Source organism: Protopterus annectens, chromosome 8.part0 (assembly GCF_019279795.1).
Source record: "Protopterus annectens isolate FY-2018-M chromosome 8.part0, PAN1.0, whole genome shotgun sequence".
Taxonomy (NCBI): domain Eukaryota; kingdom Metazoa; phylum Chordata; order Ceratodontiformes; family Protopteridae; genus Protopterus; species Protopterus annectens.
In genome coordinates, this window is record NC_056741.1 from 1,304,092,479 (window position 1) to 1,304,118,863 (window position 26,385).

Genomic DNA, 26,385 nt, shown 5'->3' on the forward strand with positions numbered 1-26,385 from the left:
ACAGAACTACTCATATGAGAGTTCTCTACCAGGTGAATAAAATGCTGCTGACAGGATGTGTGTAACTTGAGTGGTTGCTGAGATATTGTTAAGTTGTTTGCAAAATATTACAAATGTAATAGTTACTGTGACTTATAAAATTCAGTTTAAGAACACGAACCTAAAGAATACTACCGCTATAAAAATAGTTCATGCTGAAGAGTTTGCCATTTATACCTCTTTCATAGCCCCTATGGTTCAACATATATGAACATTTGTTTGAAATGTGATGACATAATTTGAATCTGTGACAAGCCAGGCTCCACCCATTGGAAGCTACAATACAAACTTCCTGGGCTCCACTACAGTGAATGAGTTAATAAAATGGACTGAGATCTGGCTTAAGGGTAAAATCCAGACTGCTGTCATACAGGGTCTTACTCAAAGTACCAATATTATATGAGGTCCTTCAAGGATCATGCCAGCCAACAATAAATGATGGATAAATATGCTGATGACTGCAAAATCAGATTTACAGTTGTAAATGAATATGATTTAGATGCAGTTAACTATGTAAATAACGCAGTAACTTGAGCTACTAAGACTGGGCTTCAATTAGAACACATAATTAAGGTTTTTTTTTTTTAAATAAAATGAAGGTTTACCAATGGAAAAACCTATTACATTACACACACTGCATTAGAGGAGGCAGACTAGTACTGGCATTTTGACAAATATGCATACCTCTCAACTGTCCAAATTTTCACAAAATGTCCAGATTTCTTGTTTCTTATTTTTGGTCTGTTCCTCATTAAGTTTCTGTTTTTCTGTCAAATAATTGAGGATTGAGGTCACTAAATAATAGCAGATATTTGAATTTCTCACTTTATATCCTTCAGAAAACATATAATAATGCAACTGTCATTCTAGCAAATTTCTAAGTTTATAGGAGCAAGACTTAAAAATCTGTTCCTATTTTTTGTCATGTGTCCCCCCATTATATCTGGTTTTGTCTAGATTTCTTGCGCTGGGAGGTTTGCAAATACGTCATCATAGCTTTCATCTCACAGACATGCTAATATCACCCGTATTAACATTATGAGACAGTTTGGGCTACTAATGGAAAAATATCTCCTTAAAAGACAACTACGAGATAAAAGAAAATACTTTCTATTTTCTAAAGTATCTTTTCCCCTATGCATCAATCCAAACACTCTAATGATTCAGGCAATCTGAAGCATTAATTTTCACATTTCTTATTATTCCCATTGTGCTGCTAGCAGTAAAGCTAGCCTTATTTTTCAAAACTTGAATCTCACACTCTTGCAGAACTCAAGTAGCCCATCAGTATACAAGCACAGAAAAGTACAGTTGTGTACACCTACCATAAATGTAGATGTTCAAGTGTATTCACTGTTGCAGTCATTACATTTGGATAATCTGCTGGCAGGTTGCCCTCAGTCGGCCTAAATAACAAAGTCTTGGGTCCTACGTCGGTTGCGGTCTCCTCTTCCATGACGTCAGGGGTATAAAACATGCAGCAGACGCCATTTTATTCAGTTTTTCTTGCCCCAGATGTCAGGTGCCCCCCCAAATGGGGAGCAAAAAAAAAAAAAAAAAATACACACACACATATATATATATATATATATATATATATATATATATAAACAGCAATATATGTAAATGCACTTTTAGCAACATAAACATTACCTTCATCTAAAAGCAAATACACTACAAAGGCTTTAGAATATAGTGAAGGAAAGAGAAGTTATAGAAAAGAGGGATGGCGGGTGGGTAACCCGGACTGCAACAGTGAATACCCTCAAACATCTACATTTATGGTAAGTGTACACAACTGTACTATGTTCTTCGTGTTTCACTATTGCAGTCATTACATTTGGGTAGAATCCCAAAGCTATGGATGAGAGGATGGAACTAAATAGCATTAAAAGCGGCTATAAGGCCCTGCAGAACTGCAGTGGCAAAGCCTGCCCTGGATTTAGAGAACAGAGACAAATGATGATGCTTTGTGAAGGTATGAACACAACTCCAAGTAGCAGCTTCTAGAATGTCTTTGGTTGGAACTCCTCTGAGAAAGGCTGCTGAGGTAGAGGCAGCCCAGGTGGAATGTGACCTGATTCCTTTGGGCACAGGTTTTCCATGATGCAAGTAGCAGAAACGAATGCAGTGGCTTATCCACTTAGAAATAGTCTGCTTTGATATAGCCTTCCCCTCTGATCCTGAAGCAAATGCCACCAGTAGTTGCTCAGACTTTCTTAGAGATCTGGTCCTATTTAAGTAGAATCTTAGTTGTCTGTGTAAGTCCAATGAATGCAGAATCCGCTCCCCCTTGTTCTGCGGATTTGGGTAAAAAGTTGGCAGGTGAATAGTTTGGTTAAGAGCCACACTGGATACCACCTTAGGCATAAAGGAAGGATTGGTCCTGAAGGACACCCTGTCCGGGTGAAATGGAATAAAAGGCTCCACAGCCATGAGAACCTGTAGTTCTGAAACCCTTCTTGCTGAAGTGATTGCCAAAAGGAAAGCTGTTTTCCAAGATAAAAACTTTATATCCACAGTAGATGCTGGTTGTATTCACGCTTGCACCCAAGAATGTAATTTGAGAGGGTACCAGTTGTGATTTCTTTTCATTTATTGTCTACCCAAGGCATGTTAGAAGCCTTTTTACAAACGCCAGATGTTGAAGAAGAATATGTTTGTTATCTGCGTGAATGAGACAGTTGTCCAGGTAAGGATAAACTTGTATGCTTCTTTGTCTGCAAAATGCAATTACTGGTGCCAGGCACTTTGTAAAGACCCAGGGCGCAGTAGATAAGCCAAAGGGCAGTGCAGAGAATTGGTAATGTATAAAACCTGCCTTGAAGCGGAGGTATCTTCTGCACGATTCCCTTATTGGGATATGCAGGTATGCCTCTAAGTCTAGAGTCACTAACCAAGCGTTCCTGCCCAGCATAGGCAGTAGCTGTTGTAAAGTCAGCATTTTGAATTTTGGAATGTCCAGGAACGTGTTCAAAATCGATAAATCCAGTATTGGACGCCAGGCATGGTCTTTTCTGGGTACCAGGAACAGTCTTGAATAAAAACCTTGTCCTTTTTCCTGTTCTGTTACTGGTTGAATAGCCCCCATATCCATGAGGGACGTAACTTGTTTCTGAGCATCTGCCCATTGATTTTGTGGCAGATCTGGCCAACCGTTTGGAATTGGCAAAGTATGGAAATGAAATCTGTACCCCTGGGATACTATGTTTAATACCCACTTGTCCTGGGTAATTGTTGAGCATGAAGTGCTAATCCCCCCCCCCCCCCAAGGGGGCTGCCAAAAGATAAGTGCTTGGTGATGGTAGAGGGAAGTCATTGAGACTGCTTACTGTAGGGTTGTGCTTTGTTTCCTCCAGATTTGGAGGTGGAGGCACCCCATTGCTTTGACCTGTAAGAACCCTGTGACTGGTATCTAGAGCCTTTTGAGCACCTGGATTTGCCTTGAGAGGCTCAGTTGGACACAGGAAAGGACCAATTTTTAGCAGGTCAGTGCCTACTGAACCTGGGTGGCTGCACTTGTAAGAAATCTTTTACAGTTTGCATAGATTTAGCTTTGTCTTCCATTTTCTTTAAAACCTCTTCTGCCTTTTTACCAAACAGAGTATCATGCTGTAAAGGGGCATCCAACAATTTAGCTTTAACATGATCAGGCAGATTTTGCTCCTTGAGCCAGGCATGCCTTCTAATTACAGATCCAGTAACTGCGGCCCTGCAAGAAGCCTCCAAGGAATCAAAGCCACATTGCAAAGTATGCTTTCCAACCTGTTCTGCTGCATGCAATAATTCCTGTAATTCTTTACTTTCCACACAATCAGAAATCAAATTCATTTTCTGTTTCAATAAGCCCATAACATGCTGTTGATATTTAACCATATGAAACTGGCGGTTTAAGGCCCTAATTGCCAAGGTTGCAGACGTATAAACCTTCTTTCCCCATCTATCCAGCGCCCTGGAATCTCTATCAGAGGGGGTAGGATTTTTAGCTGTAGAGGCCTTTACACCTTTGGGACCATGTGAGATAGTTTCAGGATCAGCAGCAGGGTTTTTGAATAGAAATTTGTGGGAGTCAGGAACCCTGTAATATCTGTCTGACTTACTAGACGGAGGTAGGGAATCAGGAGCCATGCTCGACTCCAAAAACACATTATCAACAATTAGAAGCAAACAAAAAATGGCTGCTATGTGTGGCGTCTCCAGCAACAATAAAATGTGAATAACAGCAACTTATATCGGAGAACGCCCTGGCAGTGCGACCAACTCTGAGGCAGATTCACTTCTTTACTAGCAGTTGGTTAATGCAAATAAAAAACACTCCTCATGAAACTTGTGATAGAAAGTCTCCAAACAGCTACAAAAAACGATTGACAGAGGCTAGTCGGAGACTGCCCATGTAGTATAACAAACAGTAAAGTTAATTCACCTCTTCGAAATCAGTAAGATGGATACGGACTTTTAAATACAGTGCCCGTTAAATACGTGGCAAATTATTCCGTTCTCCAGGTCGGTTTTCACCTCACCACAAACAATCCACAAAATGAAAATCCACTACGATGTAATCCAGTGGAATAAAAACACTTTAATAACACGAAACTGGCTAGCGCTTTCACCTTATAGGCTTCCTCAGGCCAAACACCAAGTAACATTTTTAACATACATATATACTTTCTGTGTTTATGACATCACTTCCCTTTATGTCAATTAGCTAACAAACTTTTTAAAAACACTAATATACTACATAACATATGTAAAATAAAAACATTTATCAGCGATAGTCTGTTGGACTAAAATCTCTTACTTAAAAATAAAAACCATTAGTATAATTTCAACACCAATAAGTCAAATTATATATATATATATATATATATATATATATATATATATATATATATATATATATATACTAATGGGTAGCCCACTTTTAATACATAAATGTATCCATTGAAGCTAAACTAATAACAACAGGTTATTATAATAAGAATGCATATAAACCAACATAAAACTAATAATTATACTTGAAAGCCAATAATGCATACCGTGTTAACCATGGGAGCAAGCACCCACTAAGACCTCACTTAGGTCAGCGACTTCAAATAGTTGTTCAGCAGATATGAAACGGCAATAACATGCCTCTCATTAAAAATTATCAAACTTGTCAGTTTAATAAAGATTGTGTAGCATATAATAAAATAAGTTAAAGTTACATCAGTAACCATGGTAACGTTTAGCTCCATGACTGTACATATAAATTAAAATTGCTCATGAAACATCCCATCATTTTCGATCAGTATTAACATATTGATAAGAGGCTTGAATGTAGTTTATTTAAATACATATGACTATGCATCAGAGAATATTAATATAAAAGAATAACAATTAATGTTCAGAATGAACAGCAACTAGATCGTCCCATTTACCATTTTCTACTTTCTAAGCTCTTTTCCTTTTAAAATGGGTTTGATTGGAATCCTGTCATTTAAGTCAGGTTCTCGATCAGCTCTAAGTCTGATAATCCACTTGGTTTCATTTTGTTCCGTTTTATTTCGGATATCTCCCCTCCTAATTTCAATTATGTTATTCAAATAGAATGGGAAGTAATACGAAATTGGATGTTATGGGAGAATGCACCAAATCTTGCAAGAAATGTAGTTACTGTGACTTTATAGATAGTACCGCGATGTTCATACATCCCACCACATCACAGTGCTTCAGATTCTATCCTTTAGCTAATTGCAACACCCAGCATGTTGCTTACCTGGCCACCTGTGGATCTTGCCGAGCCTTTTATGTGGGCAAGACCGACAGACGGCTACGGGATAGAATAAGAGAACATCTGTACAACATAAGGATCAAATCTGATAAAAATGCACTTTCCAGACAGGTCATTGATACATCAACAGATCTTAAATTTAAAGTCTTAGTTCTTCACGTTAATCAACCAACAATTAGGAGGGGAGATATCCGAAATAAAACGGAACAAAATGAAACCAAGTGGATTATCAGACTTAGAGCTGATCGAGAACCTGACTTAAATGACAGGATTCCAATCAAACCCATTTTAAAAGGAAAAGAGCTTAGAAAGTAGAAAATGGTAAATTTTATATTAATATTCTCTGATGCATAGTCATATGTATTTAAATAAAACTACATTCAAGCCTCTTATCAATATGTTAATACTGATCGAAAATGATGGGAGGTTTCATGAGCAATTTTAATTTATATGTACAGTCATGGAGCTAAACGTTACCATGGTTACTGATGTAACTAACTTATTTTATTATATGCCACACAACCTTTTTTAAACTGACAAGTTTGATGAGAGGCATGTTATTGCCGTTTCATATCTGCTGAACAACTATTTGAAGTCGCTGACCTAAGTGAGATCTCAGTGGGTGCTTGCTCCCGTGGTTAACACGGTATGCATTATTGGCTTTCAAGTATAATTATTAGTTTTATGTTGGTTTATATGCATTCTTATTATAATAACCTGTTGTTTATATATATAAAAAATTCGACTTGGTGGCTTAATGGCTAAGGTGTTTGCCTTATAAACACAGGGTGCAGGGTTTTAGTCTCACAAGGGATAATTGGCTAGGCTTAAAATGGCTCGCAAGGACAGTTAGCTTAGTACTAACCTATGAGCCTCTCACTTCTTTTATTAGTGTTGAAATTATACTAATGGTTTTTATTTTTAAGTAAGAGATTTTAGTCCAACAGACTATCGCTGATGAACGTTTTTATTTTACATATGTTATCTAATTGACATAAAGGGAAATGATGTCAAACACAGAAAGTATATATGTATGTTAAAAATGTTACTTAGTGTTTGGCCTGAGGAAGCCTATAAAGTGAAAGCGCTAGCCAGTTTCATGTTATTAAAGTATTTTTATTCCATTGGATTACATCGCAGTGGATTTTCATTTTGTGGATTGTTTGTGGTGAGGTGAAAACCGACCTGGAGAACAGAATAATTTGCCTCGTATTTAACGGGCACTGTATTTATAAGTCAGTATCCAGCTTACTGATTCTGAAGAGGTGTATTAACTTTACTGTTTGTTATACTACATGGGCAGTCTCTGACTAGCCTCTGTCAATCGTTTTTTTGTAGCTGTCTGGAAACTTTATCGCAAGTTTCATGAGGAGTGGTTTTATTTGCATTAACTAACTGCTAGTAAAGAAGTGAATCTGCCTCAGAGTTGGTCACACTGCCAGGGCGTTCTCTGATATAAGTTGCTGTTATTCACATTATCAACAATGTCTAATACAGGAGGTATAGCCAAAGGCCTATGCTGTGGAAGAAGAAGAACGTCACTAAGCCTCTTTTTTGATTCAGAGAAATCCTGACTCTCCCAATGAAAATGTTCCCTTAAAGTATGCAAGGTTTCTCCAAAAGAATAAACCTCAGGAGGAGATGCAGATGGGATGGATTCTTCTGCATCTGAATCGTCATAGGGTAGTATAGAAAATTCCTGATCAGAAGAAATGGAAACCTGATCTGAAGATTCATAATCAGTTTCTTGCCTAGGCCTCTTAGCAGGGAGGGGGGGTTGGGAACCCCTGATCAAAGTAATTAAGCCCTCAACCATTTTGATCATCTGTTTTCAGGCATAGCAGCCTGAGCACGTGGCTCATGCGTCGGTTTTTTAGACTTAGAAGAAGTTTTTGGTCTTGTTTTTGAAACTGGTGTCAGTTTTATATAAAAATGTTGAGGCCTGAAAACACCCTCAGAAGCCACTGCCTGCTCAGCGGCTCCGGACCCATCTAAGGGAGAGACATCCATGGGTTCAATACAGTGAGAATCTCGTGGCATACCGGACTCCGCATGGGTCTCGGTAGAGGCCTGCGACTCAAAAGTAGCAGGTATCAGGGGCTGCGAAAGCGCCTCACTGAGTACCAGCGAACCGGCGACTGGCTTAGAAGCTTCATCGTCGGTTTTGGACCTCGATGGTCTGTCTCTGTCTTTTTCTTTACGTTTTTTGTGAACTCCAGTAGTCAGATTGCTAAGAGACGACATTTCAAGGTAATTAAATCTGGATCCAAAATATTTTGAAGCAAAAATATACCGACGCTTAATAGTGTGTTGGTTAAATCTAGCACAAAACCGACAGCAAGGAACGTTATTGATCTGGGCCTAGGCAAGGAATACAGTACAAATGAAAATCCTTATGAGGTATTTGCTTCCCACAAGTAATGCAATTATTAACTTTTACTGGCATCAGTGAGGAGCAAGGAAAAGTTTCCCCAATGGGATACTTAGCTTTAGCTGCAGACTTCGGTTCTGAAACTTGAATACGAAAATTTCAGGAGTCGGCTGACCGGCACTTGCGAACTGCTTCTGCTTCGGGTACCGCGCGGCAAGAAAGACTGAATAAACTGGCGTCGGCTGCATGTTTTATACCCCTAACGACCTGACGTCATGGAAGAGGAGACAGCAACCGACGCAGGACCCAAGACTTTGTTATTCAGGCCGACTGAGGGCAACCTGCCAGCAGATTATCCAAATGTAATGACAGCAACAGTGAAACACAAAGAACATCTTAAAACACTCCCTCCATTGCACTTTTTCCCCACAAATGCCCTCCTTACAATTAGGTACACCTTTTTTTTTACAATACAATAAAAAAAGGCACAGCACAATCTTCCTTATAAAACGGGGTTTATTACATCCAAGCTTTCGAGTTAGAACTCTTGTTCAAGAATAAATCACTGCATTAAAACCACAGAATAAATAAGCAACACCAGCCAATCAAAAAACACAAATCATGAACACATTATATAATTAACTAAATAAGTTCCTTCCAAACTATTAGTGTATACTTAATTAATAAAAACTTCATAAAAAGCACTATAACAAACTTAATAGAACATTTCAGAACAACATATTACAAACTAAAATGCTTCATATCATAAATATAGCACTCTTAACATATGCTTGTCTTAATTTCAAAATAGGTTTAACACTATTAATTTTATTAAGCCCTGGATGAACATCAGATCTAAAACATTTTTATCCACTTGTATTCTGCCCTTTCTGTTATATTCACAATGTCCCCTCCCCGCTTATTCTTAAAAACTCTCTGCAATATTCTGAATTTAAACACAACTCCCAAATTGTAAAATATGCTTACAAAGTGCATTTGTTTCCAGCCCTCTTCTTATCTCAGATAGGCGGAAGGGCATTCTCTCCTTAAATTTACAATTGTTTTTTTCCAATATAAAAGTATAAACATTTCTCACAGTTAGCCAAACAGAATTCTCACTACTGCACGTCCCAAATGCTTTAAAATTAAATTTAGCTTGTGCAATGGGATGTATAAATTCTGTTTCCATATTAATATACTTAAAGAAAGTACAATTATGGCAGGGGACTGTACCTTTATTAAATCGAGAGTGTTCTTCAGGTTTACCAAAATCTTTATAGCAAAGAAGTTGTTTTAGGTTCTTTTCTTTTTTATATATAAAATAGGGCCTTTCCTTCTCCCACTATCTTCCTAACATTAATATCAGAGCTTAGAATAATCCAATTCCTTTTAATTATAGATTGAATCTGTCCAGAGTGTCTATTATACTTTATCATATATCCCATTTTATTAAATCCAGTTTCCTTTGAGGAGCTATCATTATGGACAATATTACCTTCTCTAAATAAATACGGTTTACCTGTACTAAATCGTTCAGACTTAACATATTCAGCACTCTCAGCTAACAAACTTCTATTGTAGCCTCTTGCCAAAAATCGTGTCATCATCATCAATTACAAACCCCTCTTCTGTAGTATTATGTCAGCTAGCTCTTAGGAACTGACTTTTAACTACACCTTTTTGAATATGGGTGGGGTGAATACTCAAATTATGTACATCTCTGGTTGCTTGTACCTCTTTCCTATACATAGATGTATGAATTTTACCATCCATGTTCATCAGTTTAACAACTAAAGAAGTAATTTCCTCTACTGAACAGTGCATTTCAAACCTAAGGAAGCTAGTACTACATTGTAGATGTTCAACAGATGACTCTAGTGTATCATTAGTTCCTTTCCACAGCAAAACTATGTCATCCACAAAGCGCTTACAATAGATCAGAGCAGTGTTATAGTAACCATTTCTACTAGAGTCAAATACATTATGTTCTTCTCATCTAGCCAAAACTATATTAGCATAGCTGTTGGCTACCGGTGTGCCCATGGCTACTCCTGATATATGGTGATACGCCTCATCTCCAAACATAAAAACATTATTTTGCAAGACCATTTCCAACAAAGAACATATCAATGAAATTTTGTTGGCTGCAAAAAGTGCTATGCATGACTAGGAATTCTCAAACATATTCAGTCCCTATATTATTAGGGATGACTGTGAACAAAGATTTAATATCCATGGTTACAAACAGCACATTTGTCATATAAACATCCATAAATTTACCCAGCGATTCCAAAAACTCACCAGTATCCCTTATGTAGGATTTACTACACTTCAATAATGGTTTAAGTTGCTGGTCCAAGTATTTTGAGATAGCCGTAGTGGCCCTTAGCTTTCCTGAGATTATAGGTCTCATTGGAGGATGCAACAAAGTTTTTTTATGGAGCTTAGGCAGCCCATAAATAACAGGACAAATAGAATGTTCTATATAAGAGTAATTATACTGTTCAGGAATAATCGCTAATTGCATCAAATAGTCATATAGTTCAGTTTTAATTCTATAGACCATCCTATTCATTTCTAGAACATTAATAATCCTAAATGTTTCACTATCACATAAAAATTCATGCATCAATTCCTGATACTGTTGAGCACTAAATATAACTGTTTCCCACCTTTGTCAGCTGGTTTCAATACAATATCAGTCCTTCTAACCAAATCAAGCAATGCTTTTCTTTCACACAAATTTAAATTGTAAAAATTTGATGACTTCCCCTTAAAAAATAATTCATATACATCATTTTCACATAATTGTAAGAAGGCTGTAACGGTCGCTGTACTGTTAGGTAAAAAAGTACTACTACTTTTCAAAACACTTTCATCAGTATTGACATTGTTATTCCCAAACAGCATTTTCAGATCTAAATTCCTAACAAACATTCTTAATTCAGTAATGCTGTCATTCAGTGTTTTATATAAATGGTCATGCTTTGCCTTTTTTTACTGAATTTTGAACTTTGTCTTGGTTTACCAGTACGTTCAGCTATTCTACCTCTGTTTTTTTGGATCTTTTTTTTTTTTTAAATAGGCACGCATACCTGCCCTTCTTCATACCTTCTTTTGCCCATAAAACACCCTCATCTAAGGGCAGGCATTTCTTTTTAAGTGATTAGATGCTGGGCGTTATTATTTTCATGGAGGAGCACACAGCAGTTCCTCACATTCACATGGAACTTCAAAGTTAAGAGCAGACTTTTTGTGTTACAGTAACTGTTCACATTATTTCTGTTAAATGTCATTAGTCTGGGTTCTTGTGGATCACGTTATTTATTATTTTTATTATCATGAGTTGCATAAACTTCAAAGTACAACTACTTGAACCATGTAGTCTGATGCACACACCTTTCAGTAAATGCTACACTGGTAACTATTTTCACTGGAACAAAAGGACAAGGTGGGGGGGGGGGTCTCCACTTTAAAAGAAATCATGAATTGTGTCAGTGGCTCCTGAATGAGCTGTATTGTTATAAAAGAAAAAGAAAAGAAAAAGAGAGAGAGAGAGACAGATGCTAGCAGCTGTACCTTCAGAAGAGGGACCCTGGAATCCTTTTTTTAGTGCACGTGTCTATGATTATGTATGAGTTTGTGCATGTGAGTTTGCATGTGTAAGTGTATGCATGCAGATGTGTGTGAGACTCTGAAGTGTGCATCTGTGTATGTTGCATTTTATACCTTTTAAACGGTTTTGTTTTTCTTATTGGTATGAAAAGGTATTAGTATAAAAGGGTAAGGGAAGTCATTTGTTTTGTAAATTTTTAATCAAAAAATGTCAGAAAAAAATAAACTACTTTCAATGCAGCAGATTCCTTAACCAAATGTGTTGGCAGATTAAAAAAAAAATACAAGCAAGGTATGCATTGCAAAATGGTAGTGCACTTTCAGGAGGGGATGCATTGGTGTTAAGTAATCAATGAACACTGCATTTACTTAAAAACTAATACATCCAGCTAAAAGCATCTTAGGGTGCCACTTGCTGTTGTTGAGTCAAATTGTGATAGAAACTGTGTGCTTATTACTACACTGGCTCTGCTCATTTTTTCACAGAGAATTAAACAGATTATTAAACTCAGTAACTGTCTGGATTTAGTTGCATTAAGGTGTGAACGTCAATCTGCTGATGGACAGTCAAAGAACATATACTGCTGATATGGTATATAGTTTAATATTTTATATGTCATGGTTTCATATATTTTACTTTTCTACCTGATACTTCTATCTATAGCATGATGGTAAGAAACATAAAAATTGTGCCAAATAAAAGAGACCTTGAAATTTAATGAACTGTACCAAAATGAGTGCTCCCATAATACCCTTTTTATTTGGTGTTTATTTTAATGGTTAATATGTGTGTACTAGGCTAATGACCACAAGGGTCTATTTAAGCCTAGCCATTTAACCCAAATCTCTGACAAGTTCTGGTACCCTTGATAAATGTAAGCAAGGTCTTGGGAGGTGAAACATTTACAAGCAGGGGCCCAGGAGAGGAATGATTTAGAGGATGTCTGTGTCCATTAGAGACAGAAGTGCCAAACCAGGGATGAATTGCTGGTTTCACATCGAACTGTCTAAGTTATACCTGAATTCGGTTAGGGAGGAATTCTGCTTCACAAGGATGGGGAGTCAGTTCCAGAGAAGGAGTAGACTCTGGGATACATACCGGTCTCTCCACAAAGTCCTATTTATATCACAGGCAAGGTTTCATAGGTGCATAGGTAGGTACTAGGCTATCTGCCCTAGGGCATTTATAAGCCTAGCCAGAATGTGTTGGCTTTCGCCACCCTTTTAAACTAGATTCCAGAGCCTCTGTCCAGCAGTGCCACAGAATTGATTGATTTTAGGAGTAAATTTACGATTTCCCATCCGCTCATCAAGATTTCTCTTGAAGAGGGTCAGAGAGGGGGTCTGCCTAACATGAACCGGGATTCTATTCCAGAGCGAGGGAAGCCTCTGGGATATGAATCTATCCCTCCAGCAAGTCCTATTTATTACTGTGCTGAGGTTTAAATCCATGGAGCGTGTAGCTCTAATGGATTTGGCTTTCTTGAGGTGGAGCATGTCCATCAATTCCGGGTTAGACATGGCCTTGTATGTCAGGCAGAGATCGCCTCTGAATAGGCAGTAAGCAACTGAGTAGAGCTGGAGTATCTTTAGTCGAGTAGCATATGGCATCTGTTTGAGGCCCACAATCCTCTTGGTGACGTACTTCTGAGGTCTTTTCAGCTGTTGCAGGTGTCGGGTAAGATACATCCCAAATGGGGTGTCGTACTCAATTAAGGGCCTGATGAGCGATGAGTAGAGGGGCAGAATGACCTCTCTTGATCTAGATGTGAACTCTTTTGTCATTAGGTGAGCCATACAGAAGGTTTTCTAACCATTTTGGCAATGTGATTGTCAAAGGAGAGATTACCATCTACTTGGGTCCCCAAATCCCTAATTACTTCTTCCATACTTAGTGGATTACCTCCTATGTGGTAGTTTGTGGGCAATTTATTTTTCCCAAAAGGGATGACTATGCACTTTTTGGCATTTAGCTTAAGGCCATGGTTTTGACACCAGGTATCCGTCTCTGTAAGACCCTTCTGGAGGATGCTTGTGTCGGCTGGGGAGTCTATTATGGCTCCCAGCTTGCAATCATCTGCGAACTTGGTCAGCCACAGTCCTCCCATGCTTGCCTGTACCTCAGAGAAGTATATAACAAACAAGAGGGGTCCCAGGACTGAGCCCTGTGGGACGCCACTTGTAAAGGGTTTAGAGTCGGACATGGCACTCGCAACTCTGACCATGTGAGTTCTATCCCTGAGCCAGTTTGCAACCCATCTTGTGACATGTTGTTATTGTTGTGTCTATCGGCTTTTCCCAGTTAGGGGTCGCCACAGCGGAACTCCGGTCCACTAATGATTGGCAGTAGATTTTTTACGTGCCGAGTTGCCAGCCCTGGCACACAACCTTCAACGAAGGTACGCCCATTCACGCTTGTCTCCACACAGAAAACGCTTTAGCTGAGAATTGAACCGGACAACGTCTTACTGTGAGGCGCCAACGCTAATGCAGCACCACCACCGCAGTACATCTTATGACATATGGGTTGATATTTAAGCTGGTAAGCTTATTTATGATGCCATAGTGGGGAATTGTGTCGAAGGCCTTTGCGAGGTCCAGGTAGGCTATGTGGACTACCTTTCCCTCATCTATGGCTTTGGTAGCTATTTCAGAAAAGTCAACTAGGCTTAGGAGGCAAGATCTGCCTTTAACAAAGCTGAATTGGGTAGGGTCCAGTGTCTGGAGGTTCCCAATGTCTTTGTTTATGAGATCCATGATGATGCACTCCATAACCTTGCAGACCAGGCTAGTCAGGTTTATGGGGTGATAGTTCCCGAGATCCGTTGTGGCGCCACCTTTGTGGAGCGGGAATACTGTTGCTGTACGCCATTCTTTGGGTACATAACCTGTGGTAAGGCTGAGTTGGAACAGTGAGTTTATGTGAGGGTTTAGTTCTTTTTGGAGCTCGTGTAAGATGCAGCCTGGGATACCATCTGGTCCCATTGATGCTGTGTTTTTTACTTTGGAAAGGGCTGCTTTCACCTGTGTGTCTGTAATGACTGGGGGACTGCATTCTTCTGGGATAGATACAGGCCCTTTGGGGGGGGGGGCGGTAAAGTTTGCACTGAACCTGTCCGCCAGGATGTTGGCAATGTCAGTGGGTTCAGTGTATTTTGTGCCATTTTGCACCAACTCAGAGCAGATCTGAGAGTTGCCACCCAGATTCTTGACGTAGCTAAAGAACGCCTTGTGATTATCTTTAGAGTCTTTGACAATTTTTCTTTCGAAGTTAGCCTTCGAAGATTTTATGATTGAGCGAAGTTTATTGCTAATACTGATCAGGGATGCCTTCCCTTTTTGGGATTTTGCCCTATCATGTAATAGTTTCCTCCTTCTGTTGTATAGCTTATTTATGGCCGGGGTCCACCAGACTGGTCTCCTGTTTTTGGAGGAGTGAGTCTTGGTTTTACTTGGGATGGCACGATCCATGCATTCCTGTAGGTGCTCACAGAGTGCATTTGTACAGGATTCTGCGGTTTGGATAGCATTTTCCATTTGCCCGGGGGCTTTGAAATTTTCCACCTCGGTCTTGAGAAGTGTGAGGTTTGCTTTTGAGAGATTTTTCACAGTGGTTTCCTTGGCTGGGGGTGGGGTTGGGATGTGGATGTCCATTGTGATTAGTTTGTGGTCTGATCTTACCAATGAGGGGTTTACCTCTGGTGTGGAACAATGATCCCCCAATGTTGGTGATGACCAGGTCCAATATGTTGTCCCCTCTTGTGGGAGTGGTGACCAGTTGTTCCATGGCGTTTGAGTTTATAAACTCCAGGAACTGCTGGGTAAAGGAGTTGGGACTTGAGTAGTTTTCCCAGTCAATGTTTGGGTAATTGAAATCCCCCAATATCATGATGTTTGGTGAGACCTTCATATTCTCCAATGTTCTCAGGAATGCCGAGTGGGGATCCTGAGACAAGATGGGGTGAGCTGTAGCAGGCTACAAACTGAAAAGCAGTTTTGCCTACTGTTAGTTACATCTGGAGGGTCTCCGATGCCTCGTGCAGTGCCACTAACCTGGAGATGTGGGTATCCTTGATGAAGATGGATACTCCCCCGCCTTTAGTATTTCGCTCCGAGTTCTGGGGCTGAAAAGTATGGTACGAGTTGAATCCTGGTAGTGCTGGGGTGCTATCTGCTCTCTGGAGCCTTGAACCAGGTTTCTGTTACTGCACAGATATTGATTTTCTCCATACTGAGAAGTGCCTCGAGTGCATGCATCTTGAGGTTTAGACTTTTGGCGTTGAGTAGCATTCCCATTAGTTTTTTGTTTCTGGTATTGTCTATGCAGGAGGGTTTGTCTTTTGAGCCTTGCCTAAAAAAGGCACTATGGGGGTGGCAAGAGCCTTAGCCAGTATTCGAAAACCTAAGGGTGACAGGTGCAAGCCGTCCCTTGCGAAGCAACGCGGCTTGTCGAGCATGTCATCCCAGGCTGACAGACACTGGATCCCCTTTGAATGACACCAATAGCTTAGCCAATTGTTAAAATTGATCATTTTGTCTTTATACTGTGGCATCATTCTTGGTGAGGGCAAGATGCTACTCAGGGTCAAGGTCATACCGGCCTGGGCTACATGATCAGAGAGCTCCTCTATGTCTCTTTTCATGTAGTCCAGGGAGGTAAGTCTCAGGTCATTCATGCCAACATGGACAATGACAGAGTCATATTTGTACTTGCTGTGGAGTGACCTGAGAGCTTGTGTTATGTGGTGGATCCTGGCACCCAACAGGCAGCTTACAGTGACCTTCTCCTTGTTCAGTCTGGTGAGTGGGACGTCAGTGTGCCTGACAATAGAGTCTCCTATAACTAGTGTATTAGGTGCATTACTTAGCCTTAAGGGCTGCTTCTGTGTGGCACACTGACTTTGTGAAGTATGTGATACGTGAAAGTTGTTGTGGAGTAGTGGTTGCTTGGATGTCTGCTTTGGAGGTCTCTGCTGCTTTGGCAGATTTTTATTTAGAGCCTCGGAGTATGTTTTTGTGAGTTTATGTGTCATGTCTGATGATGCGATTGGTCTATGTGAGACTGGTTGTGTGGTGGGAGTGGTTTCCTTCTCCTGACTGACTGTGCCAGTCTTGGTTTGAGAGAGCTCGGCCTTCAGTTTGGCTGTATAGTTGCATCTCCCACATACATTTGAGTTTGCTGGAAGGAGGAGAGGGTTGTCTGTGTACATAAGGCAACTGCAACATTGCCTCAAGATTCCCAGATTCACCAGCTGGACTGGAGAGAACACCTGAAACTGCACTTTGGACATGCCTGGATAGTTAAAAAACTGATTTATTGATTGTCCGGAATGGACGAATAGGGAGCCTTGTACTTCTGGGTAGTAAAAGGGGGCGTAGTGCTATAGTTTGTTAGTGCTTACTGAGGTATTTGAGCAAGTGCTGGGCTGTAGAAGGGAGGTAGAGTGCTTACTTTAAGAGTTAGACTAGTTCTAAGGAAAAAAATTGAAGAGCAGACTTTGTGGAGCCGGGAATAGTTTAAAACCGCTTAAACGGCGTTGCGCAGTGCGCAAAATCGCACAAAACTGCGCAAATGGGTAATGCTAGTACTGTTTGTTTTGTGATATGCAGGAGGTCCAGAGTAGGGTATGACAATGCCTTGTATGTCAGGCATAGATCTCCTCTCAACAGTCTGTAGGAGACAAAATACAGGGTTTGGGCCTTGGGGTGGTCTGCATAGGACAGGTTACTTATGCCCTGTCTTCTTTTAGTGAGGAACCCCTGGGATACTCCAATTGTTGGGATATGCCTAGTTAGGTACATACCAAATGGGGTATTGTATTCAATGATAGGTCTGATGAGCTGAATACAGTGGAACAATGACTACTTTGGACCTAGGTGCCATAGTTTTGTTTAGAAGTTGCACAACATAGAATGGTTTCCTCACTACTGCAAACACACGATGGTCAAGGGCTAGATTACTGTGTGTGTGTGTGTGTGTGTGTGTGTGTGTGTGTGTGTGTGTGTGTCCAAGTCCCCTGACTACTGGGTCAACTCTTAGGGGTGTGTTGTCAACATAGGTGGATGACTTCCCAAAAAAAACTATTATGCATTTCTTGGCATTTGCTTTTAGTCCATGCTTATGGCACCTATTGTTTTTCTGTGTCAGCCCTTCCTGGAGAACATCTGAGTCAGTGGGCAATTGAATGACAACTCATACTTTGCAATCATCTGCACGTTTAGCCAGAGGCTACTGAAGTTGGCCTTGACTTCAGAGAAGTAAATGCCAAAAAGGAGCAGTCCCAGAACCAATCTCTGAAGTACTCTGCTTGTGACTGGCCTCTTTGTAGAGGTGGACTACCCAATTCTAACTTCCTGGGTCCTGTCTGTGAGACAGCTGGTTATCCACCAAGTGACATAAGGGTGTGTACCTAACCTCTTAAGTTTGTCAACAATGCCTGAGTGGGGGATTGTGTCAAATGCCTTGGCCAGGTCAAGTTAGGCAGTGTGAACCATTCTGCCCTCATACATCACTTTGGAGATCTTCTCACAAAAGTCCACCAGGTTGAGTAGGCATGGCCTGCCCTTGATGAAACCAAACTGGTATGGGTCCAGTGTCTGGAGGTTTCCTATGTCAATACTGATCATTTTCTTGACAATTCTTCCCATGGCTTTGCGTATGACACTAGTGAGACTTATGGGTCTGTAGTTTCCAGGGTCTGTAGATGGCCCACCTTTGTACAGATGGATGACTGCTGCTGTTCTCTATTCATGAGAACCTGTTCCTTAGTGACAGCAGGGGAAGTTATATTTGACAGAATGTCCTGATGGAAAGTTGATGGGGAGAGAGGGGTAAAGCTGGAGCTGAATTTGTCGGCTAGAAGGTTTGCTATATCTTCTGGCTCAGTAAAGGTGGCTCCATTTACAATGAGCTCTGCACACAACTGTGCATTTCCTTTGAGGTTGCGGACATAGTTAAAGAATGCCTTGTGGTTGTCCTTGGCCTAGGAGGCAAAATGTATCTCAAATTTGGCTTTGCTACACTTTATATATGCTTTGTGTTGTTTATTTAGCTTGATGAGAGTGCTTTTATCCTGCTGGGTGCTGTACCTCCTAATTTTTGCCACCATTTTCTTCCTTCTGTTATACAGTCTACTGATATTGTTATTCCACAGGGTGGCTTGTTTTTTGAGTTAGTTCTGTTAGTCTTCCTGATGGGTACAGCTGCCTCTTTGCAGCTATTAACATGCTTATAATGGGATTCTGTGAACAGTTCTGTGTAGGCAGCAGTATTCTCAGGGTTTATGGGGCTTGAAAATTTGCCAGGTTATCACTTAATAGTAAGAAGTCAGTCAGTGTACTTCTTTGAAATAAAAATAAAACCTGGAATATTCAGGGAGACCATTGTGTGGTCTTATCTTACCAGAGAAGACATTACACTAGAGGGTGTGCAGCGCTCTCTCATGTTAGTGAGAACTAGATTCAGTATGGTTGCACCCCTTGTTGGTGTACTGACAATCTGGTCCAGGAAGTTTGTGTTTACAAAACTGAGGAATCTCTGTGCCCATATGTTTGGCATTATAAATGATTCCCAGTTAACAGTGGGGTAATTAAAGTCTCCCATAAATGTGGTAAAGGGTTGGATGGTGACCGTTTCTAGTACGTTTAAATACATGATATGGGTTTCCTGGGTCATACACCCCACCTAATGTTTACAAGGAAGTGGCAGTGGATTTTGCCTATGCTGATTTGATCTTGCAGAAGCTGAAGTGCATTGTCCTGTTTAACCAGCCTTGAGGTATGTTTATTTTTTATATAAATTGAGATAGCTCCTTTTGTCCCTGTGTATTAGCTGGTTTAAATGTGTGGAAGGCATGATAGCTTTGCACCGTTTATGTGCTCTCCATGGCTTTAAACCATGTTGCAGTGACCGCACAGACATCAGCATTCTTCAGTGCAAAGAGAGCTTCTAGAGAGTGCAGCTTTTTCTTTATCAGACTCCTAGCACTGAGCAGTAACACCTTTAGATTTTCTTGGTTTTGATTTGCCATATACATACATATATATATATATATATATATATATATATATATATATATATATATATATATATATATATATACACACACACATACATATACATACATACATATATATCATGGGAGGAATGAAGTTCTGTGGTGTCAACATTTTGAATTTTGGTACATTCACATGTACATTTAGAAATGAAAAATCTAGCATTGGTCTCTAAGAGGCCTCTCTGTTTGGTACTGGAAACATTCTGAAATAGAAGCCTTTGATTTACAGACACTGGTTCTATGAATGTCTGGGTGTGTAAAGACAAGAATTGAGGAAAATCTTCCGTTTGGTTTGGGGGGGGGGGGGGTAGAACTCCTAACAAAGGATGTTTTTGCATCCAGTGTCATCTGTAACCCTCTTGCACCACTTTTAACACTCAAGAGTCTGAGACTAGCTTTTGCTAATTGCGGGGGTGGGTGTGTGTGTGTGTGTGTGTGTGTGTGTGTGTGTTGAAAACCAAGTTGTGGGACAGGTTTCTGGAGATAATGGCCAGAGGAAAGGGGGAAGAGAATGCTGGTATAGTCATTCTGTACTATTGGTCCTCTTCTGTAAAGCCTCCCTTTAATTACTTCCCTCCAGACATATCTTTTTAGGTTCATGTTTGCCAAAATATGACAGCTTTTTTCTAATTTGGATTCTTAGTGAAAGAGGGAGGCCTAGTAGCCGTGGTGGTACGGCGGTAGCATTGTTACCTCACAGCAAGAGGTTCTCCCGTTCGATTCTCGGCGTGGCTTGGGAGTGCCTTCTGTGTGGAATCTGCATGTCCTCCCAGCGGTTGGGTAGTGTTCGAAAGACATGCATGCGTAAATGGGCATACCTTCATTGAAGGTTGGGCGTCGAGCTGGCACCTTGGCATTTCGTAAAAATCTACTGCCAATCATTAGCGGACCGGAGTTCTGCTGTGGCAACCCATTACCACGAAAAGCCGAAAGACAAACAACAACAAGTGAAAGAGGGAGGCCTAAAAGATTTGCACTGAGAGACAATGCATGCTCCATGAATCCATTTGTCTCTTTCATCAACCTGTTTGAGAATCTGGGTAGCAGAAGAGGCAAACAATACCTTTTTATGTAAAACACAAGATTTCAGTCTTTACCTCATCAGCAAACTTTTGGTTACATACCCAAGCATAGCTTCTCAGCATTATAGAAGTAGCAGCGGCCTTAGACATAGTATTTGCACAATCGTACACACTCTTCAAGGCGTGTCTGGATACTGAGACAAGGTAGAAACTGTTTCATTAAAAAATATCTTTCTTCTGTAGAATGAGGTAGCAAATTCCGTCAGACTATACATATAACAAAGTATAAATAGCATTATGTATGCCCAGATAACTGAGAATTCTGAAAGCTAAAGTGAAAGAAGAAAACATTATCTTACCTAGGCAGTCCAGTACCTTTCCTTCCTTATCACCAGGTGAAGGGTTATTATTCAATTACAGCCTATTAGCAGGCAATGCAGTTGAAATGGCTGCTGAGTATGACCTACAGTGAGAGAAAATTTGAGGCAGTTTGTACATTTTATCTGCTTTTTTAGTGACTGATCGCTGAGTATCAGGATGATTACAGGCAGCATTCAAAAGACATATCCTCCAGGACTGGCAGTATAGGAAGGATGGGTGAATAATGAGGAATATTCATTTGTAACATATCATAGTACATGTCTTCAGTTCAGGGGAACATCTATTTGTTCCCATAAACATACCTCATTAATCCTGACTATGGTCTGATTAAAAGAAAATTCCTCCATATGAGGATGAGAGTTAATTTCTTCACATTCAGAAAGCTGGGCTTGTGAATCTGAAGTAGAAGAAGCCACATTTCTGTCAATCAAAATTCATCAGACCCTATTTCTCAGGAATATTTTTACAGGGGATAATCACCTGTAATTGCATCTGGATACCAGGATTCATAGCCTATAATGCATACTTTGCTAAAGTAAGAAAATAAGTTTTCTTAACTGCAATTACTTCTCAAGATAAATAACACATAATATTTTGCTTGTTCTTTATAGGAGTCCCTGTGGAAGAAGACTGACTCGAAAGAGGGAAGTCTGAGCAGTCTAATAGTCTCTTGCCTCTGTTACCCTGTGAAGAATCTCCAGAAGTGTCTCCCAGCCCCAAAAATGTTTTTCTTGTGCCAGTATCAAACACTGGAACAGTCTAAAGAGGACATGGCTGACCCACACAGTGCATGGTGACCAAAAGGACTACACCAGAGGAAACTGGAGAGGTGAGTGAATGGTCTGAGGAACAACTGATGGCCATTAAAGGTCCACCCACTATCAGACTATTGGATGAGGCACAGACTGAGCATATGACAAGGGCTCCTTGGTAAGTGTAGAACAGTGGAAGTGGTACCAGCAGAAATGTAATTAAGTAACCATGCTGTAGTACAGGAAGAGATGCTAAAAGTGGTAAGAGTTGCTGCAGTGAGTCGATCAGAAGGTAAGCTGTTAGCTTGTGTACACGAGTGACACACTAGCACTCCTTGTCTCAACCCCTTCACAAAATAAATGCACAAGAAGCAGTCAAATTCCCTGTCAGTACTCATTTTACCAAGTTAAATACAATGATAGAAAAAGAAAAATGGCAAATGGTTGTCATGAAGTCAACATAGGCACTTCAGTGAAAAACACATTTCTGCCTGTCCCAAAATAAAACTTTCATTTACAAAAAAAAATGTACACAAGCTGTACATCTATTTTTTACAAAAATAGCCCCTAAACAGTCAAGCAACACCAGCAGCTAAAAAAAATAGTGGTCCTTGACGGGAAACTTCTGATAATGATAAAAAGGCAAGGTTTCTTACAGGAGAAATACTGCTTTTAGCCAGAAAATAAAATTAACATTTTTTTAAGGGTAACAATTTCTGCGTGGAAGAGTTCCCCAACAAGAAATGAAGCTCTAAGCCCAAATGTTGCTCCTGTGAAGCCTTAGAGAGATGCTTTTCCTGAAGGAGGCAAGAAAGATTTGAAGAAATCTTCACTCTGACTGCTGATTTCCATCTTTGGGGCAAGTGAAGGTGTGTGTGTGTGTGTGTGTGTGTGTGTGTGTGTGTGTGTGTGTGTGTGTGTGTGTGTGTGGCATAGTGTTTTGTGAAGCTGGGCAGTTGTTTCCTGGATAAGAAAACTACTCGTATAGCTAAAGGCTACAATAGCAGTGGAAATGGCAAAAATCTTTAATAACTTCATTAAAGGGACAAAAAATAGTCTTTAAAAGTACAATAAAAATGCAAATTAGCTTTTATTGGGGTTTAAAAAATATTATGATTTCCTGCAAGTCTTTAAAAATGGATGAAAACTTGCAGTAATGTATTTAAAAAAAGACAACACAGAGATAAAACAACTTGAACTGAGATCTTTAGAAAGGGGTAGGAGCAAAATACATATGAAAAAATGGGAATTGTGGGAATGACACATACAAGGGAGGAATGAGGTCTACAAGGCTGCAGGACTTAAATGAGCTATGTAATGTTTGAGTGAGAGAAAATGTGTAGACTATAAGTGATCCATAATGTTTGCAACTTGGAGTGTGTCAGTATGGTTTGTGACATAAAATGCTTGCAAGTAGGATTGTGTCAGTGTACCTGTTTTCATTTATATACATTTATGAATGCCTATGTAGTAAGTGATGGTTTAATAAAGATGTTTCTTGTTTAAAAAAGTCACAAACTGAATAATTTATATAATATTGCTTAGGTTATATGATATGTAGCAATATATGTGAAGTATAACATTTATGTTAATATAGCTTGATTACTTTTTTATGAATGTAAATCTGCTTATGTCACAAGTGATAATTCAATAAAGGTGTCTGAAAAAAAAAAAAACTTTTAACTCATTCACTCTAATGGAGCTCTTTAAGTTTGCACTGTAACTTCCAATGGGCGGAGCCTAATCCTTTTGACAGAATCAAATTATGTCCACACATTTCAAACAAATGTTCATTTCTCTGGAACTATAGGGTTACGAAAGAAGTATAAATGGTAAACTCTTCAGCATAAACTATGGAGTGGTATTATTCTATAGGTTCTAGGTCTTAAACCAAATTTTATAGGTCACAGTAAGCACAGTAACTATTACATTAGTAATATTTTGTAAATAACTCAATATTTCAGCAACTACTCAAGTTACACACATACTGCCAGCAGCATTTTAATCATCTAGCTGAGCACATTCATATAAAGCTAAGGAGTTGTGTATATGTTACTTGGTTGTTGAGATATTTAGAAAAATTTGAAAATTATATTTATATAAATTACTATCATTAAAACAACAGTTAATATCTATTTACCTGCACTAGACAGAGGTCATATATTAATGCAGTTGAGTTTGTCACTGTGTAAGCTTTAAGGTGAAATCTTTTAAAACCATGTACATAGCATGGTTTTGGAATTATTGATGCAAATATGAACAAGCAATATTTGATGCCCAGAGGCGTCAGTAGGAGTTAACTGCAGATGCACCTGGAGGCATCACTCAGATGTAATGAGTTAAGCTAGACAAGAACCTAATTTCTCCCAAAAGTACTCAAAGCACAATAACAGTCAGTGGAGTCCTTAAACGCACAGTAAAATTACTAGTACTTTTTACTGTGCTTTTAAGAGTTATTCAAGTTTCTTCCCCACCTACAATAATTAAGTATTTAACTTTGGTGTCTAGGATAGTCTGACCGGACAGGAAAAAACTGCCTATTCTTATTCAAGCAACATTCGAAGCGAGTCTTATTCAAAATCTACCATTAATTTGGGGATTTTCCCACTCAGCATAGTTTTTGGCTTTATCTCTGATTCTTGATCTAAGAGGTTAAGAAAAGTGCATATTCCAGAATTTAACTCTGTCAAAACAGCACCCATTCATGAGACAGGCTCATAAAGGGAGTTATAGTAAAATACATATTTTAACAAGGTTAAGAGGTTGATCAAACTGACAATTTCCAACCATGACCCAGACTAATAAAGCATTAGAAAAGCCCAGTAAATCACTGCCTAAATAATTATAAAGAACAAACTAGAGTGGCTGACTATGCCAAACATAAGATGCCTCTCATCAAACATTCATGATTAAAGCATTGCTCAACAAATGGTAACTTAAAGTCAAACATTTCATTATGGGATTGACAAGCATTCTGAGCCTTTTATTTATTATTATTATTATTATTATTATTATTATTATTATTATTAATTATTGCAACTGCTAACACCAGCCTACTTGTACAGGATTGAGCATCTGTACATCCACTGACTTGGATTCCATACACTTCATATACAATCAACCACTAGCCTATGGAAGGCAGCTCATATTGAAGATTTTTTTTAATTTTTAGTTTTAATTACGTTATAAAAAATAACTTTACAATGTGCCACTGAATAGGTGCAGAGGTGATCTCATTCTTTTGGTAGGGTGATCTCTACAGTTTCAAAACTGAACCTCTCGGCAGTCACTGCGCTTAACCAAAGTTCAAAGAGGAAAGGGGAGAACCATGAACAGAGGGAGGCAGCAACAAGGGCAATCCCCAAGCAGATAACACACACACAGAACCAGTTCTTTCTGCTCATGTGATTGTTCGAGTGTCTCTCTGCCCGTTCATTAAATTGTGTGTGTGTGTGTGTGTGGGGGGGGGGGGGTAAAGTTTTCACTAACCCCACCCCCTTCACTTTAGAAGCTGTGGATCCAGACACCTACCATAACAAACACCACTGAGCTGCTTACCCATTGCCACTTCTTGGAATGGACTGCAGGTTTCATCTTAGAAGAGGGAATTGCAGGTTGCCAGGGAGAAACAGCATTACATGGGGCTGTGCTTAAATACTACTTTTTTTTTTTTTTTTTTAACAGTCTGAAGCCATTCAGATGTTAAATGAATGATCTGCTGACATCCTCAATCTGTAAATTTCTGTTTCTGCTAGACAATTCAAACAGGGGAAGAACCATGGACCATTTGATTTGAGTAACCCCATTTTTTTATTTTGAGACAGCTATTTGTACAGCTAAGGGGGGGGGGGGCTTGCCCTATGGATTTGGTGCCCTTGAGTATAAATTTTGACGTTCTAAACTGGAAAAATCTATAATGTTCTGTGCTAGCAGAAGAAGAATCCAAGGGATAGGGAAAGGGAAAATTGAGCAAAAGTCTAACGGATGAAGAATTTCTTAAATAACAGAAACCTCTGTAAGACCTCTCTGCTTCAATGTTTTCTTCAGTCATTAAACTTAATACAAAGGTAACACCTATGGGCACCATTTGAGAAGATAAGCAATACAGGCGTTTAATATGCCAACTGGCAGGTAGAATTTAGCTGCTGTAGGCAAATCTGGAAAAAAAGCGGTGAGCATATCAAGAGGACAGATGATGGCAGATCAAGGTTCAGTGCAAAGAATATTTTTCACAAAGGAGGAGGAGACCAAGGAAGCTCAAGGTAAATAAAGAAAAGAAGCAACAAAGAATATTCAGAGCAACAAGCACTATCAAATCTTCTAAAAAAATAAATAAATAAAAAAACAGCTTGGGAATATTCCTTTTCTGAAAAGATTA

The 26,385-nt window shown here is 39.5% G+C and overlaps 1 protein-coding gene across 1 annotated transcript in view; it reads right to left on the reverse strand.

Annotated features, from left to right (window-relative positions):
- The window catches only part of DDX25 (DEAD-box helicase 25), a 2,576,846-nt gene that overhangs the window by 581,214 nt on the left and 1,969,247 nt on the right, over window positions 1–26,385 (reverse strand). The window lies entirely within an intron of this gene.